Raw genomic sequence first — 15752 nt, forward strand, 5'->3', positions numbered from 1 at the left:
AATAGTGACTGTGACTATGAAAGGTGATCCTCTCTGCTGTATTCATTTGACACAAAAAGTGTTGTTTCCACTCTATTTTTGAGGACTGAAAGCAAAGATATCATATGGGTTTTGTATTTTCTGGTCTTTTAGAATGACTTATAATTTTTTGTGTTGGACCTAGAACAGTGGGTATCAGAAACTGTGGTTAATAGGCCTTTAGTGTGGGGTTTTATATTAATCTGACAAGAAGTTGGACTGTGTTTAATGTTTGCTGTAGCCTCTGGTATCAGAAGCTTGGAATTCCTTTAAGATCACTGCTTTTGTCTCTCCAGTTGTCACTGGGATTCCCTAAGAACTACTTATCAGATGTCTTTCTTGCAGTTGTTTCAGCTGTAAACCACGGTTAATATACTGGAGCCATATTGGTGTGGTGGTAGGGTATGGAGGATAGGAAGCATTCTATAAGCTTACTATTAAATTTCATTCTTTTAATAGGCCTATGTCCCTGGGCCATGGCCTTAACAACTGCTTTTTAGCTTTTCTTCCTCTGACCCTTCAGTGAGATAGGAAGGCTAGAGGCGGCTGGGTTGGAAAAATATCCTTCACCCAGATAAGATAAGGCTCTGGTGAAGCCTCTTCCCCTTGTGAGCTTCGCAATGATCCAGGCTTAACATCAGTGACTCCATCTTGGGCTACTCACTCCACACTGAACTGCTGATGATCTTTGAAGCCCACAAAGGAACTGTGAAAACCAAGTTACTCTGCTAACATCTGTGTTGTCAACAATACAAGGAAAGCGATCCCAATTTTTTAAGGACATTCTGTGTATAACTTTCCCTTGCCAACTGATGCAAAGGCACCATTCTACTTATGATTAAAGACTTTGTTTGATAAGCCCATGAAATAATCTGATAAACAATTTATGTAATCTGAATACATTCCTATAAAGGTAAGCCCTCTTGTCTCTCTTGGGTTGTACAGTCTCTGACTGCTATCTGGGTTGCAACTCCTGAATAAATGCTTCATTTGTCTCTAATGTGTTGCTTTTCTCCTGTTAGGGCTGAGACTCTGGAGACTAAGCCCTTGTTAAGGAGAATGTCCTGGACATATTTTACAATGTCTACTCTTCCTCTTTCCCTGACAGAGCCACTAAAAGTTCTTTCTTGACTTTTTATTATAAGAACCTGGTGGGTTTCATGGAGGTGAAATCCACAAAAATATGACGCTCCCTCAAGACTATGGGCCCCAGGAGTTTCTCAATCACAAGTTAGTGCACACTCAGCCTCCAACAATTTGTTAAAATTCTGCTTAAGTGTTCCTAACATCTTATGGCTCTAGTAGCTTCTACTTCAGGTAAGCTAATTTCAGTTGTGACTTTCTTAATTCATGTCACTCCAGATGGTAATTTATCTGACAACCTCAGTTCTCTGATGGATCCAAAAAGTTGTTGATTTTTAGTTTGCTCAGCTTTTTATTGTTGTGAGAACAGAAATGATTTTTAAGTCTTAATCATGTTGAGACTGTCTATGTTTTCTTCTAAGAGTAGTTTTAGTTCTTACATTTGAGTCTGTGATTCATTTTGAATTATTTTTAGTGTATAGGCTAAGAAACTGGTCCGCCGGGCTCGGTGGCTCAGCCTGTAATCCCGCACCTTTGGGAGGCTGAGGTGAGTGGATTGCCTGAGCTCGCGAGTTTGAGACCCGCCTGGGCAGTGAGACCTCATCTCTACAATAAATCAAAAAATCAGCCGGGTGTGGTAGCGCGCACCTGTAATTCTGGCTACTGGGAAGGCTGAAGCGGAAGGATCGCCGGAGCCCAGCGGGTCGAGGCTGCGGTGGCTGGGAGCGGCCACTGCACTCCAGTCTGGGCGACAGAGTGAGACTCCAACTAAAAAAAAAAAAAAAAGAAAGAAACTTTATTCTCTTGCATGTGGTTATCCAGTTGTCCCAGTACTACTTGTTGAAAAGACTGTATTTTCCTCATCAAATTGTCTTGGCACTTTTGTTGAAAAATAAGTTGACATTAAATATAGGGGATTATTTCTATATTCTCAATCCTATTTCACTGATCTATATGCCTACCCTTATGTCCATACATTATCTTGATGACTATAGTAAGTTTTAACATCAGATGTCCTCCAATTTTTTTCTTCTTTTTCAAAATTATTTTGGCTATTTTGGTCCCCTGAAGTTCCATATGAATTTAAGGTTCGGTCTGTTAGTTTCTGCATAAAAAGTAGCTGAGATCTTGGATTGCACTGAATCTGCCAATTTGAGGAGTACTGTCATCATAACAATATTAAGTCTTCTGATACATAAACATGGGGTATCTTACAATTTATTTAGAGCTTATTTAATATATTTCAATTGTGTTTTGTAGATTTCAGATACAAGTCACACTTCTTTTTAAAATGTATTTCTAAGTATTTTATTTTCAAGGCTATTGTAAATGGAATTGTTTTCTTAATTTCATTTTCAGAATATTCATTGCTAGTGTACAGATCACAACTAATTTTTATAACTGATATACTGACATGTAATTCATATACAAGTCATCCATTAAAATTTATTTTTGCCTATTAATATTTTATCTTGCAACACTGAAAAACTCATTTATTAGCTCTAACAGTGTGTGTATATGTCTTAGGATTTTCCATATATAAGATCATGTATTCTGCAAATAGAGATAGTTTTTCTTCTTTTTTTTTTTAAAGGTATCTATCTCTTTGGATAATTATCCATTCATGTCCTGAAAAGTTTTTTAAAATTTCTCTCTGTTGGTTTTTAACTTTCTCCTGAATATCATTGAGCAATTTTATAATCAACCTCTTGAATTCTCTCTCTGGAATTTCAAAGATTTCATTTTAGTTAGAGTCCATGGCTGAAGAGTTAGTGTGGTCTTTTGGGGATGTTGAAGAACTCTGTTTTTTCATGTTACCAGAATTATTTTTCTGGTTCCTTTTCACTTAGACTATTTCTTCTTCTTGAGGTTGCAGGGGGCTGGCATAGACCCTGTAGGGTTCCCTTGGCTGTATATAGCCTTTGTCTGGTGACTTTCTCAATTGCCAACTGTGGCAATCCTGTTCTGAGTATTTCCACAGGCTCAAGGTGTCCTGAGTGCCCGGAGTGACTTGAATAGTAGTGTTAGCTGGGGTCTGGGATAAAGCCTTTCCCAAAGCTGAGTTATGATATCAGATGTGATGTGCTGTCCTGTTGGCCTCTGCCCAGGAGGTGGCACTTGTGGGAGACAGCCAGTTGTAATGGTGGCTGTGGGTTTTCTGCCTGTCCTGTGTTGCTCCCAGAAAGTACCCAGCCAACTTAGACTTACCAAGTTCTCTGTTTTGAGCCTTTGAGGGGGATGCAGGAGAAAAGGGCTCAAGCTCCACACTTGTATGCACTCTTGGCTACCCCAGTGGGGATTCGGAGGGAGTCCCCAGCCACTGGGGTAATGCTGTTGTGCCAAGACAGCACCAGAGAGTTGACCTTGGGAGTGAGAGGTTGCTATGGCAATGAGTGCCACCAGGCTCCCCTGCCTCAGCCTCAGGCAGTCTGCATTTGGAATGTCAAAGTTGGCTGGCCTCAGGCCTCAGGTGTTCTCACAGCAGTCTGCCTCAGCCAGGAATTGTCTGCCATCACCGAGTCTGACCTTGGGCCCATACCCTCCAACACTGGCTAGAAAGCAGCCACCAGCAAAGGTTGAGTTCCTGAGATGTGGTGGCAGGGGTGCTCAGGGCTCTCTCAAATGTGGGATTTAGCAGGACATGGCTATGGGTAAGGCAGCCTCCCATGAAGGATTGGAGTCCTACGAGGCTCAGAGGACCCTCCAAGTCCATGTTAGGTGCACAGAATTCCTCAATTCTCCCTGAACATCCCTGTCTTGTTGCCATGATCCAGCTAAGAATCTGGCCAGTTTCAGTGCAGGTTGACTGGCTTTTCTCTTCTTTGCACTATGTGGCTATTATCACTGCTTTGATGAGCTGTGGGGCATGTGGCTGGTCCCCCTCCTCTCTGGATGCCAAGGATATTCTATCTTGGTTTGCTCCAGAGGAGAAACACTCTAGCTGCCTCCAGTTGGCCATATTAATCCCTCCTTGCTTTTTCTTTCTAGACTAGATGACGTTTACCTTTCCTTCTTGCCTAATTAGCCCCCTTGATCATTCATTATAATGTTGAATAGAAGTGTTGAGAGTGAACATCCCTGTCTTGTTCCTGATCTTAGAGGAAAAAAAGCATGTAGCCTTGCACCACCAACTATGATGTTAGCTGTGGGATTTTCAAAGATGGCCTTTTTCAGGTGGAAAGAAATTATATCTATTTCTAATTTGTTGAGTGTTTTTATTTTTAATCATGAAAGGATACTGGATTTTTGCCAAATGCTTTTTCTGCATTTATTGATGATCATGTGCTTTTAAATGTTTATTCTACTAATATGGCATATTATATTGCTTAATTTTTATCATTTTAGATGTTAAACCAACCCTGCATTTCTGGGATAAGTCCTACTTGGTCATGTGTATAGTCCTTTTTATATGTTGCTGAATTCAGCTTGCTAGTATTTTGTCTTACTCTTTTGTCTTAATAGATACAGACCTTTTAAAAAATATTCTATTTATTTGGCTCCTGGAATCTTAAAATTATCTTTTTCTGAGAAACTTTCTCTGATTCACTGTTACCTCAAAACAACTCCTCTGTAGCATTTGTCCCATTATATTGCTACAGTCTATTAACTTGTTTGTCACCTGCTCTACTTCTTGTGAATAGACTATATTTTATTTACCATTGTATTCCAGGATCTAGAAAAACCACTGTCTATTACAACTTGGGACTTCTGGGAAGCAGATAAATATATTGTAAAATAACGAGCAATGATGGAAAGGATATTATGTAACAAAATTCAAAAATAAGAGAGCAGCTGAAAAATAGAATAGTGTCAAAGGTGGTTAAACCTCAAATATACTAAGATGTGAAAAAAATGTTGACAACAAAATTTTGCTAAGCTATATTCAGAATAAAAATATATGAAAGAACGTTTAGATTTGTACTTCTGTAGTTCTTTTATAGTACTTATGGATGAAAAAGAGATTTCCTCAGCTCTTAAGTTGCTTCTATCTTTTTTTACCAGTGTTTTCTTTTGACTCGCAGTGGGAGAATAAATATTGGAAGAGATTACAGAAGTCAGAAGGCTCTGAATAAATTATCTTCATCCAAGACATAGTACGTCACAAGTAAGAAAAGCATGTACGTAAAAGATCTCTAAACCATTGACAATAGACCTTTAAGAAGCCATGAATGTGATTTCCTCCTCCTACCTAAATGCCTGACTTGACAGTTCAGACTCCATCATAACTTCAGGATTACTTCATTCAGGAAAACATGCCCTGAGATTTCTGGAGGGTTAGTACGCCTTTTCTGAGTCACCAGACCAACCCGTGTATACCATTATCACTCTATCTCACTCTTATTTTAAGGAACTGTGTGAGTCTTATTAAACTTTGATGCTTATGCCTTAAATGATGAGTAGTTAATCTAGTTGAAGGGAGGCAGAAGTATGTTTCAGGCAGAGGAGTCAGCATGAGCAGAAGCAATGAGTTGAGAAGACTGATGTATTCAAGGGCAACAAGATCATCTCTGTGGCCATCAAGGGCCAGATCATTGGAAGTCTTGCAAGTCATGTTAGAGAATGTGGTTTCTATGCTGCAGCTAGTAACTGTTAAAAAACATTTTTTTATTTCTCAGCATGATGTCAGCAACTTGGCCAACTAGAAGCCCTTAGTGTTTGTCCTTCTCACAAAGAACAATGAATAAACTACAGTTGACGCTTAAACAACAAAGGTTTGAACAGTGTGGGTCCAATTTCATGTGGATTTTTAAAAACCAAATGCAGATCAAAAATACAGAATTCAAGGGATGCAAGACTCATGTACACAGGCTTTTTGCATATGTGGGTTCTGCAGGGCTGACTTGCATATGCATAGATTTAGGTACATTCAGGGGTCCTGGAACAAACCCCCTGCGTATACCAAGGAATTACTGTACATTTTAACAAAAACAACTGAGGGAGAACACTGGAGTGCAATAGAGGAGTAGCAAAAACCCTGGTGACTACAGAAATTCAGGACATCCATATAGAAAATGAAAGCAAACACCAGGTCTCCACTACCCCATCCTCCAACTAGGATCATCTGGAAATCAGGAAGACTCTTCGCAGGAAGTAAGCAAAAGGATCCCAGCAAGCCCTATCAAGGCCTTGGACACCTACTGACTTCACCACTGGGGTTCCCTGCAGTCCTCACAAGCACTAAGTTGAGGGAGCTGCCTGGAGTCCATACAACTGTGCGACCTCAGAGAAGGAGCCAACACAGTCTCACCCCCATGGCCTGCATGGCTGCTGCAGTATATCTTCTTGGAATTCGAACTACAGCTGCAGTATGTCTTGCTTTGGGGAAGAGCCATGGCTCCCCTTCGTTGCTGAGGCTAAGCTGCTGCTGAATCACTCCAGCCTGGTGGCCCAACGTCCCCAAAGTGAGTTATGAGCAGCTGTTACACCCTCCCTTTCCCTGCTCCCTTGGGTTGGAGCTGAAGTCATCCTGCCTTCTAGTAAAACAATACCTTGGTGACTCAGAGTAGTCACACTTCCCCAGCGCCTAAGTTCAAATAATGTCCTGTATCCTAGAAGTGGTGACTTGGCTGTGCAGGGCGGTCACACCCAGTTCCTGTGTGGATATCTTGTATCCTAGGGAAATGGTGTGTGGGTTTACCAGAACAGTCACACTCCACAGGTCTGAGTTGAAGCAGCACATCACCCCCGGGGGACCTGGTGTCCGGGATGAACTGAGCAGCTGTGCATCCAGGGCTGAGCTCATGAAGCACCCCATGTCCCAGAGAAACAGAACAGTGACTGAGCTGAGATTCCTTGCCCTATAGGGCAGACAGCTCCATTACCCTGCTTCCCTGGAGCTGGACTAGCCCATTAGAGTCTGAGTTGCTGAAATACTACTCTCCATGGGAAGTGGTGTCATTGCTGCTATACTGCTCCCTGCCTCCCCCGCCAGGGCCCAAATGACACTTGTACTTCCCATCCTGGAGTACTTGCCTCCACTGTACTTGGCCTCACAGAGTTGAGCTATTGAGCTCCATCATTCCAGGGTCCATAGTTACTACTATACCGTGCCTCATGCCTTGGGACCAGAGTTGACATTGACCCCTCAGGTTTCCAAACTGCAGCTAGACCTTGCTCCCTGGGTCAAAACTTCCAAGCACCTCTTCCTCTCCTGTCAAGCCACTGCTGAGTCCTGTTTCCCAGGAGTATAAGCATAGAATCATAGCTACAGCCTGGCCCCCCTGCACCTGAGCAGCTAGGGAGTACCACAGAGTCTCAGATCCTGGCTCTGTGGCAATATCCAACTCTGCCACAGGTGCCAGAAGAGGGTCATAAGACTCTGAACCTAGGACTCTGGCACCATAGCTGTTTCAAAAATCCACATCTGGATCTCACAGACACTGCAGCTGCTCGTAGGCCATGTCAGGCCAGAGAAGAGGGATCCTTTTGGTTAAGTCTCCCATTGGGAAAATAAAAATAGGAGGACCCTCAGAAGCCCTTGCTGCCAAAGGCATTAACAACTTATGCTGCTGCTGCTGCCACAAACTTTTACAGCTTAGGTCACTGAGATGATCACAGTTATTGCTGATATTGAACACAGCTGAAGAAACTGCACAGAGATTATACTACTGCACCTATCCAGAAATAGTCACTATATCCTTCCCAAACAGCACACAGAAACTCAAATGGAGATAAAATTCTTTTTTGATTGTTGTTATTGAGTTGAGGTCTCACTTGGTCACCTTGGCTGGAGTGTAGTGGCATGTTCACAGCTCACTGCAGCCTCCTAGGTTCAGGCAATCCTTTCACCTCAGCTTCCTGAGTAGCTGGGACTATAGGCACATGCCACAACACATAGGTAATTTTTAAATACTTTTTGTAGAGATGAAGTCTCGCTATGTTGCCCGGGTTGTTATCAAACTCCTGGGCTTAAGCAATCCTCTTGCTTCACCTCCAAAATGCTGGGTTTACAGGCATGAGCCACCACACCTGGCAGGGTGAAATTCTTTCTCTAAAAAAGTCACTCCAGGAAATTTGGAACAGACCCCAACACACACACAAAATCATTGAATTGCTGGAAAAGAAATTCAAAATAATGATCTTAAGGAAAATCAATGAGATACAAGAAAATATAGATAGGTAATTCAACAAAATCAGAAAAACGATTCACAGTATGAATGAGAAACTCAACAGAAATAGAAATCATTTAAAATAACCAAACAGCAATTTTGTAGATGAAGAATGCAGTGCGTGAAATAAAAAAAAAAACCAAACAAAACAGAGAGCACCAAAAGTAGACTTGTATCACCAGAGACATTATCTTTAGTAAATGGTGCTGGGATGTCCATATGCAGAAAATGAAATTGGTCTCCCATCACTCCTCATATACAAAGGCCAACTAAAAACGGATTAAGGACTTCAATGTTAAGACCTGAAACCACTGGAAGCAAAGGTAGGGGAAACACTTCAGGGCATTGGTCTGGGCAAAGATTTTTATGGAGAAAACCTCAAAAACACAGACATCAAAAGACAAAAATAGGTAAATAAGTTTATACCAAATTGAAATACTTCTGCACAGCAAAGGAAACAACAGAGTGAAGAGCCTGCAGAATTTGAGACAATGTTTGCAATTTATTTGTCTGACAAGGGCTTAATATCCAGAATAGACAAGAAACTCAAAAAACTCAATAACAAAACAAAAACAAATAATCTAATTTTAAAATGGTAAAATGAGTTGAATAGACATCTTTGAAAAGAAGACATACAAATGCCCAATGTAAGCCGGGCTCGGTGGCTCAGCCTGTAATCCCGTGCCTTTGGGAGGCTGAGGTGAGTGGAATGCCTGAGCCCGCGGGTTCGAGACCCACCTGGGCAGCGAGACCTCATCTCTACAATAAATCAAAAAATCAGCCGGGCATGGTAGCGCATGCCTGTAATTCCGGCTACTGGGAAGGCTGAGGCGGAAGGATCGCCGGAGCCCAGCAGGTCGAGGCTGCGGTGGCCAGGAGCGGCCACTGCACTCCAGTCTGTGCGACAGAGTGAGACTCCAACTCAAAAAAACAAAAACAAAAACAAAAACAAATGCCCAATGTGTATATGGAAAAGTGCTTGACATCATTAATCACCAGGGAAATGCAAGTCAAAACAACAATAAGATATGATTTTACCCCAGTTAGAATAGCTAATGTCAAAAAGGCAAAAAATAAATGCTGATGAGAATAAAGAGAAAGGGGAACGCCTATACGCTGTTGGTGTAAATGTAAATTGGTACATTTATTATGTAGAACAATATAGAGTTTCCCCAGAAAACTAAAATAGGACTATCATATGATCCAGAAATCCCACTGAGTATATATCCACAAGAAACAACATCAGTATGTCGAAGAGCTATCTGCACTCCCATATATATTGCAGCACTATTCACAATAGCTAAGCTATGGAATCAGCCTAAGAATCCAACAACAAATAAATGGACAGAGAAATGATGTATACATGCACAATCTCAGAATTATCTGAGGTACCTTATAAAAAATGCAAATTCAGGGGTGACATCAAAGAACTATTCAAGCAGATGCACAGATTTTCTAAAACTCCTTAGGTAATTCTTGTGTCTAGTATAATTTAAAAAACAGACATTCTATAAGACAACTTGTCCATAATTGTTAACAATTCCTGTGCTATGAATGACAAAGGCTGAGGTGATTTCCCAAATTAAAAGAGAATAAAGAAATATGATAATTAAATGCAATTCATGATCCAGAATTTGAGAAAAAATTATCTAAAGGACACTATCGGGATATTTGGCAAAATTTACCAATATACAATACAAAATAGTATTGTATCAAAGTTGAATTTTCTGATTTTAATGTGAGAGAATGTTCTTTTTCTTGGATAATATATACTGAAGGTTTTTAGGGGTAAAGGAGATATAACCTGTGCTCAAATGGATCATGGGAAAAACATAGATGATAGATAGACAAAACGATTTTTGTACTATTCTTAAAATTATTTTAAAATTTAAAAAATTAAAAAGAGAAAGTCTGAAATAATTGTATCACCAGTATTAGGACGGTGCCAACTCAATCCCTGTTAGATGACTGGGAATCACTGAAAAGCTTTAGGCAGGGGCATGCATAGTCAGATTTGTATTTCTGATAACTCACATTGGTGATAGGATGGCAATATTAGTGGCAGAGAGACCAATTAGAAGGCTATAGTGCTCCTGGAAAATGGATGATGATAAGAATCTGAAAAGAATGATGGTAGTTAAGATGGAGAAAAGGGATTGTGAGATAAAATCGGCTGGATTCAGTGGCTGACTGGATATGCGGGATAGAAATGAAGGGAGAAAGAAGGATACCTGTTAGGTTTCTGGCTTGAGTGGCTATGCAGATAATACTGCTACCAATATTGCAGAAATACAAGAGGAAGAGCATTTAATGTGGAATTAGGTTATTTTGAATTTGGATGGGTGAGAACCTATATAGAGGTGTATAGCAGATAGCTATAAGGTTCTGAAGTTTTGATTAGAGGTCAAATATGTGTGTGTATACATGTTTGTGTATCTATATATGAGTATATATACACATACACAAATATATATGTACTCACATGAAACATATATAGTATTAATGTAGAAATATGGCATAATCAAAATTAAGATTTGATGAAAAGTTAAATCTAAGGAGACTGAATTTGACAGACATAAATTTAAGGCCTGTACACTGAACCAAAATGCCAAGTGAAGAAACAGAGAATTGAGGAGACATAATTTAGCAGAATACTATGAAAACAAAATGTTATAGGCTTGAGTATATGTAAATCCAGTGTGTGTCAATGTTTTAGGATAATTTTCTTTCTTTTTTTTTTGAGTTGGAGTCTCACTCTGTCAACAGACTGGAGTGCAGTGTCCGCTAGGCTCCGGTGATCCTTCCGCCTCAGCCTTCCAAGTAGCTGGAACTACAGGTGCACGCTACCACTCCCGGCTAATTTTTTATTTATTGTAGAGATGACGGTTTGCCAAGTTGCCCAGGCGGGTCTCGAACCCGCGGGCTCAGGCAATCCATTCATCTCAGCCTCCCAAAGGAGCGGGATTACAGGCTGAGTCACTGAGCCCGGCTTAGGATAATTTTCAAAAAACAAACACAATCTAAAATGGTATGCAAAGCTTTAGCAAAAACAAAATAAAAAAAAAAAACACCCAGGAAAGCTTCACCAGAGAGTCCACCACAACAGTGTCTCTGCTCATTCCTCTCATCAAAGAAGGACAATTTTGTGAGGGTTTTTTTGTTTGTTTTTTTGAGTCAGAGTCTCACTCTGTCACCCAGAGTGGCACGCTCACAGCCTTTACCCACTGGATTCAGACAATCTTTCCACCTCAGCTTTCCAAGTAGCTGGAACCACAGGCATGTGCCACCACACGCAGCTAATTTTTTGATTCATTGTAGAGATAAGGTCTCACTGTTGCCTGGGTTGGTCTCAAACCTGTGGGCTCAGGCAACTGTCTTGTCTTCTCTTCCCAAAGTGCTAGGATCACAGGCATGAGCCACTGCGTCCAGCTATTGTGAGAGTTTTAATGAAAAGTCACTAGGTGCCCATTTCACATTCCTGATTTAGCTCCTTCTGACTTCTTTTTGTTTCCCAATCTTAAAAAAAAGTTTAAAAGGCATTCCTTTTTTTCTTTAGTTAATAATGTAAAAATAGACTGCATTGACATGGCTAAATTCCCAGGATCCTCATTTCTTTAGGAGTAGACTAAATGACTGATATCATCACTTACAAAGTGTCTTAAACTTGATGGAGCATATGTTAAAAACCAAAGTTCATATTTTGTATTTTTATATTTTAATTCCTTTTGTTCATGAACACTTAATTTCATTTTTTTCACAAACAAGTTCTGTTATATATTAGTTGTATGTACCTGCATCTTATAAAAATTTAAATTTAAAGTTGTGGTATGACTCAGGTACTAAATAAACCCGAGGAAAAAGCGAATGGCCATAGTACAATAACAATTCATTGCTACAGTGTCCTATATAAGCTAATTTTCCAGATAAAAGAAGCTTGCCTCTTGAAGTACCATTATTTTTTGATAGGTTTTGAGAAAATTCTTTCTGCTCTCTGAAAAATAACTATATATTCTTGGTGTCACAGGGCCATCATTGTGGGCTTGGATTGTCATACTGTACTAGGGTACATTGATATCTACAAAGGCCCTAGAAAAGAAAAATGGGTAAGAGTGAGGATTCTGGGGCAAGATTACCCGGTTTAAAATTTAACCCTCCTCCAAACAGGAAAAAGGAAGTCAAATTATCCCTCTTTGCGGACGATATGATCCTATACTTTGAAAACTCAAGAGATCTGTCGAAAGCCTCCTTGCACTGATAAAGGACATTGGAAAAATCTCAGGGTACCAAATAAATGTGCAAAAGACAGTCACATTTTTATACGCCAACAACAGGCAGAGAACCAAATAAAAAGCACAATCCCATTCAAAATAGCCACACAAAAAGTGAGATAACTCAGCATCTTTTTAACCAGAGAAGTGAAAGATCTTTACAATGAAAACTACAAAACACTGCTCAAAGAAATCAAAGAAGACACAAACAAATTGAAATATATTCCATGCTCATGGATTGGAAGAATCAAGATTGTTAAGATGCCTATCCTACCAAAGGCAATCTACAGATTCAGTGCAGTGCCCATTAAATTGCCAACATCATTCTTCTCATCATTCATATGGAAACATAAAAGACCGTGAATAGTCAAAACAATCCTCAGCAAAAGAAACAAAGCAAACAGTATCACACTTCCAGACTCGAAACTTTGCTATAAGATTACAATAATCAAAACAGCCTGGTATTGGTACAAGAACAGGGATATAGATCAATGGAACATAGAGATTCCAGAAGCAAAACTTTTATTTTTCAACTGACTCATCTTCAACAGCCACTGGGGAGAGGAAAACCTGTTCAGTAAATGGTGCTGGCAAAACTGGCTGACCACACGCAGAAGGTTGAAACAGGACCCCTACCTATCACCATACACAAAAATCACCTCTAAAAGAATCAAAGACCTAAGCATAAAACCTAAAACTATAAGAATCTTAGAAAACACAGGAGGCATCCTCATGAAATTTGGAATAGATAATCAATTCCTGATCAAAACCGTAGATGCCCATGCTGTAAAAGATAAGATAGACAAATGGGATCTCATCAAACTGAAAAGCTTCTGCAAAGTAAAAGAAACCATCAAGAGGGTGGAGAAACAGACCACAGAATGGGAAAAAAAATATTTGCCAACTGTATATCTGACAAAGGCCTAACATCCAGGATCTACAAGGAACTCAAATGTGCCCAAAGGGGGAGGGAGACACCTATTAAAAAGTGGGCAAAAGATATGAGTAGACACTTCTCAAAAAGAAGACATATGAGCAGCCAACAAATACATGAAAAAACGTTCAGTCTACTAATCATCAAAGAAATGCAAATCAAAACCACACTGAGATACCATGCAACTCCAGTCAGGATGGCCATCATTAATAACTCAAAAACCAACACATGCTAGCAAAGATGTGAAGAAAAGGGACTGCTTCTACACTGTTGGTGGGAGTATAAACTAATACACTCTGTGAAAAACAATGTGGTGATTTCTGAAAGATCTAAAAATCGACCTTCCATACAACACAGCAATCTCCCTTCTAGGAATATACCCAGAGGAATTCATATCATTCTACAAAAAAGATACCTGCATATGCATGTTTATCACAGCATTATTCACAATAGCAAAAACATAAAACCAATTGTGCTGCCCATCAAAAGTAGACTGGATAAGAAAAATGTGTGGTAAATACACATGCTGGAGTATTATTCAGCCATAAAGGACAAAATTATGAACTTCAAGGCAACTTGGATGCATTTAGAGTCTATAATACTCAGTGGTCTAACACAGAAAGAAAGAACAGAGTACCACATGTTCTCACTCATAAATGGACCCTGAATATTAAAATATTATAAGAAAGGGATTGGCAGTAGCGGGACACTGCCAGGGGAGGGGGAGAGCACTTAACATCAATAAGGGTACCTGATCTCAAAACAGGTGAAGTGGGGACCCACATCTTCAAAATTAAAAAGGACAAAAACAAAACAAAGCAAAACAAAATTTAGCCCTCCCAATTACCCAGGTCTACAACCTAGATTAGTTACTTGCACACTGTATGTTGGTGTCCTCATCCACAAAATGACAATAAAAAGAATGCTACCACACCAAGTAGTTGTGAGGATGAAATGCATTCATACATATAAAGGATTAGGAAGTACCCAATAAATATGTTACTATAAAAAAATAAATAAAAAATAAGATAGCATGAATAAAAAATAAAACATCTAGAAAGGAGCAAATCGGAATGAAGATTTGTGTACTTGAGGACATCTGCAGTACTATGTTCAGTTTTACTCAAGCAGAATAGTGACAGAAAAGAGTAAAATAAAAAGGTAAAAGGACTTGAATCATGGTGTATAACAGGTGGTTCTCAGGTCACTCTATAAAAAAGATACCTGCACATGTATATTTATCACAGCATTGTTCACAATAGCAAGAACATGGAACCAATCGTGCTGCCCATCAGAAGAGGACTGGATTAAAAAATGTGGTACATATACACAATGGAATATTATGCAGTCATAAAGAAGAACAAAATCATGAACTTCGCAGCAACCTGGATGGAATTAGAGCTTATAATACTGAGTGATCTCTCACAGAAACAAAGAGCTGAGTATCACATGTTCTCACTCATAAGTGGACCTTGAACAACTACTGTAATACTGTAAGAAAAGGATTGACAGTAGTGGGAAACTGTGGGGGGGGGTAGGGAGGTGGGATTAACAGTAGTCGATATCTGCGTGGGAAAGAGGGGGCACACCTCATCAACAAGGGTACCTGCACAATGAATATTTGTATACCTCACCCTAAATTGTACTCCACAATTTTAAAATAAAAATTAGAGAGAGAAAAAAGAAAGAAACAAAGGAAAGTTGTAGGAATAAATGACAGCTCTTTCAAAAGTACTTAAGATCTATCATGTAGAGGAGGAGTTTATTATAATTGAAGGAGCATTAGGGAAAATGGGTCAGAATTGTTTACCTTTAAAGTTTCTTCACTCTTTTGTGTCATTAGAGATGGTAGATTAAGGGAGGTGGATGAAATTTCTAAGAACATATGTTTGTAACTCAAAATAAAAATACTTAATGCTATAGCTCCTTAGCAACGAAATAGATTGCATTGCAATTTAGTAAACTACATGTCAACAGGACGAGTCAGCCAAAGGCTGGATGAACCTGGATCCTGTAATAAGTAGGAAGTGAGACTAGAGTCCTCTCAAGGCTTTTTTTCTTTTTTTAGTTTTTTAATGGTCAAATTTATTTTTTTAATTTTTATTTTAAAGATGTGGGGTACAATTCAGAGTTAGGTATACAAATGGTCATTGTACAGGTAAAGTTTGGGCCTCACTTTGGTCCCTACTTTACCTGGTTTGAGATCAGGTACCCTCAAGGTTTCTTTCAGCTCTAAGATTCAGAGAGATGGGAATGAAAATATTAGACAATGATATGGGTATTATTATTTTTACTGGATGAAATTACAAGAAAACAAATTGACATGCAGTGAATTTCTAT

General features: G+C 39.5%; 1 protein-coding gene across 1 annotated transcript in view; it reads right to left on the reverse strand.

Annotated features, from left to right (window-relative positions):
- Positions 1–15752, reverse strand: part of AGBL3 (ATP/GTP binding protein like 3) — a 99362-nt gene that overhangs the window by 32374 nt on the left and 51236 nt on the right. The window lies entirely within an intron of this gene.

The sequence above is a fragment of the Carlito syrichta genome, unplaced genomic scaffold (assembly GCF_000164805.1).
Source record: "Carlito syrichta isolate Samal-C Ts95f unplaced genomic scaffold, Tarsius_syrichta-2.0.1 Scaffold301530, whole genome shotgun sequence".
Taxonomy (NCBI): Eukaryota; Metazoa; Chordata; class Mammalia; order Primates; family Tarsiidae; genus Carlito; species Carlito syrichta.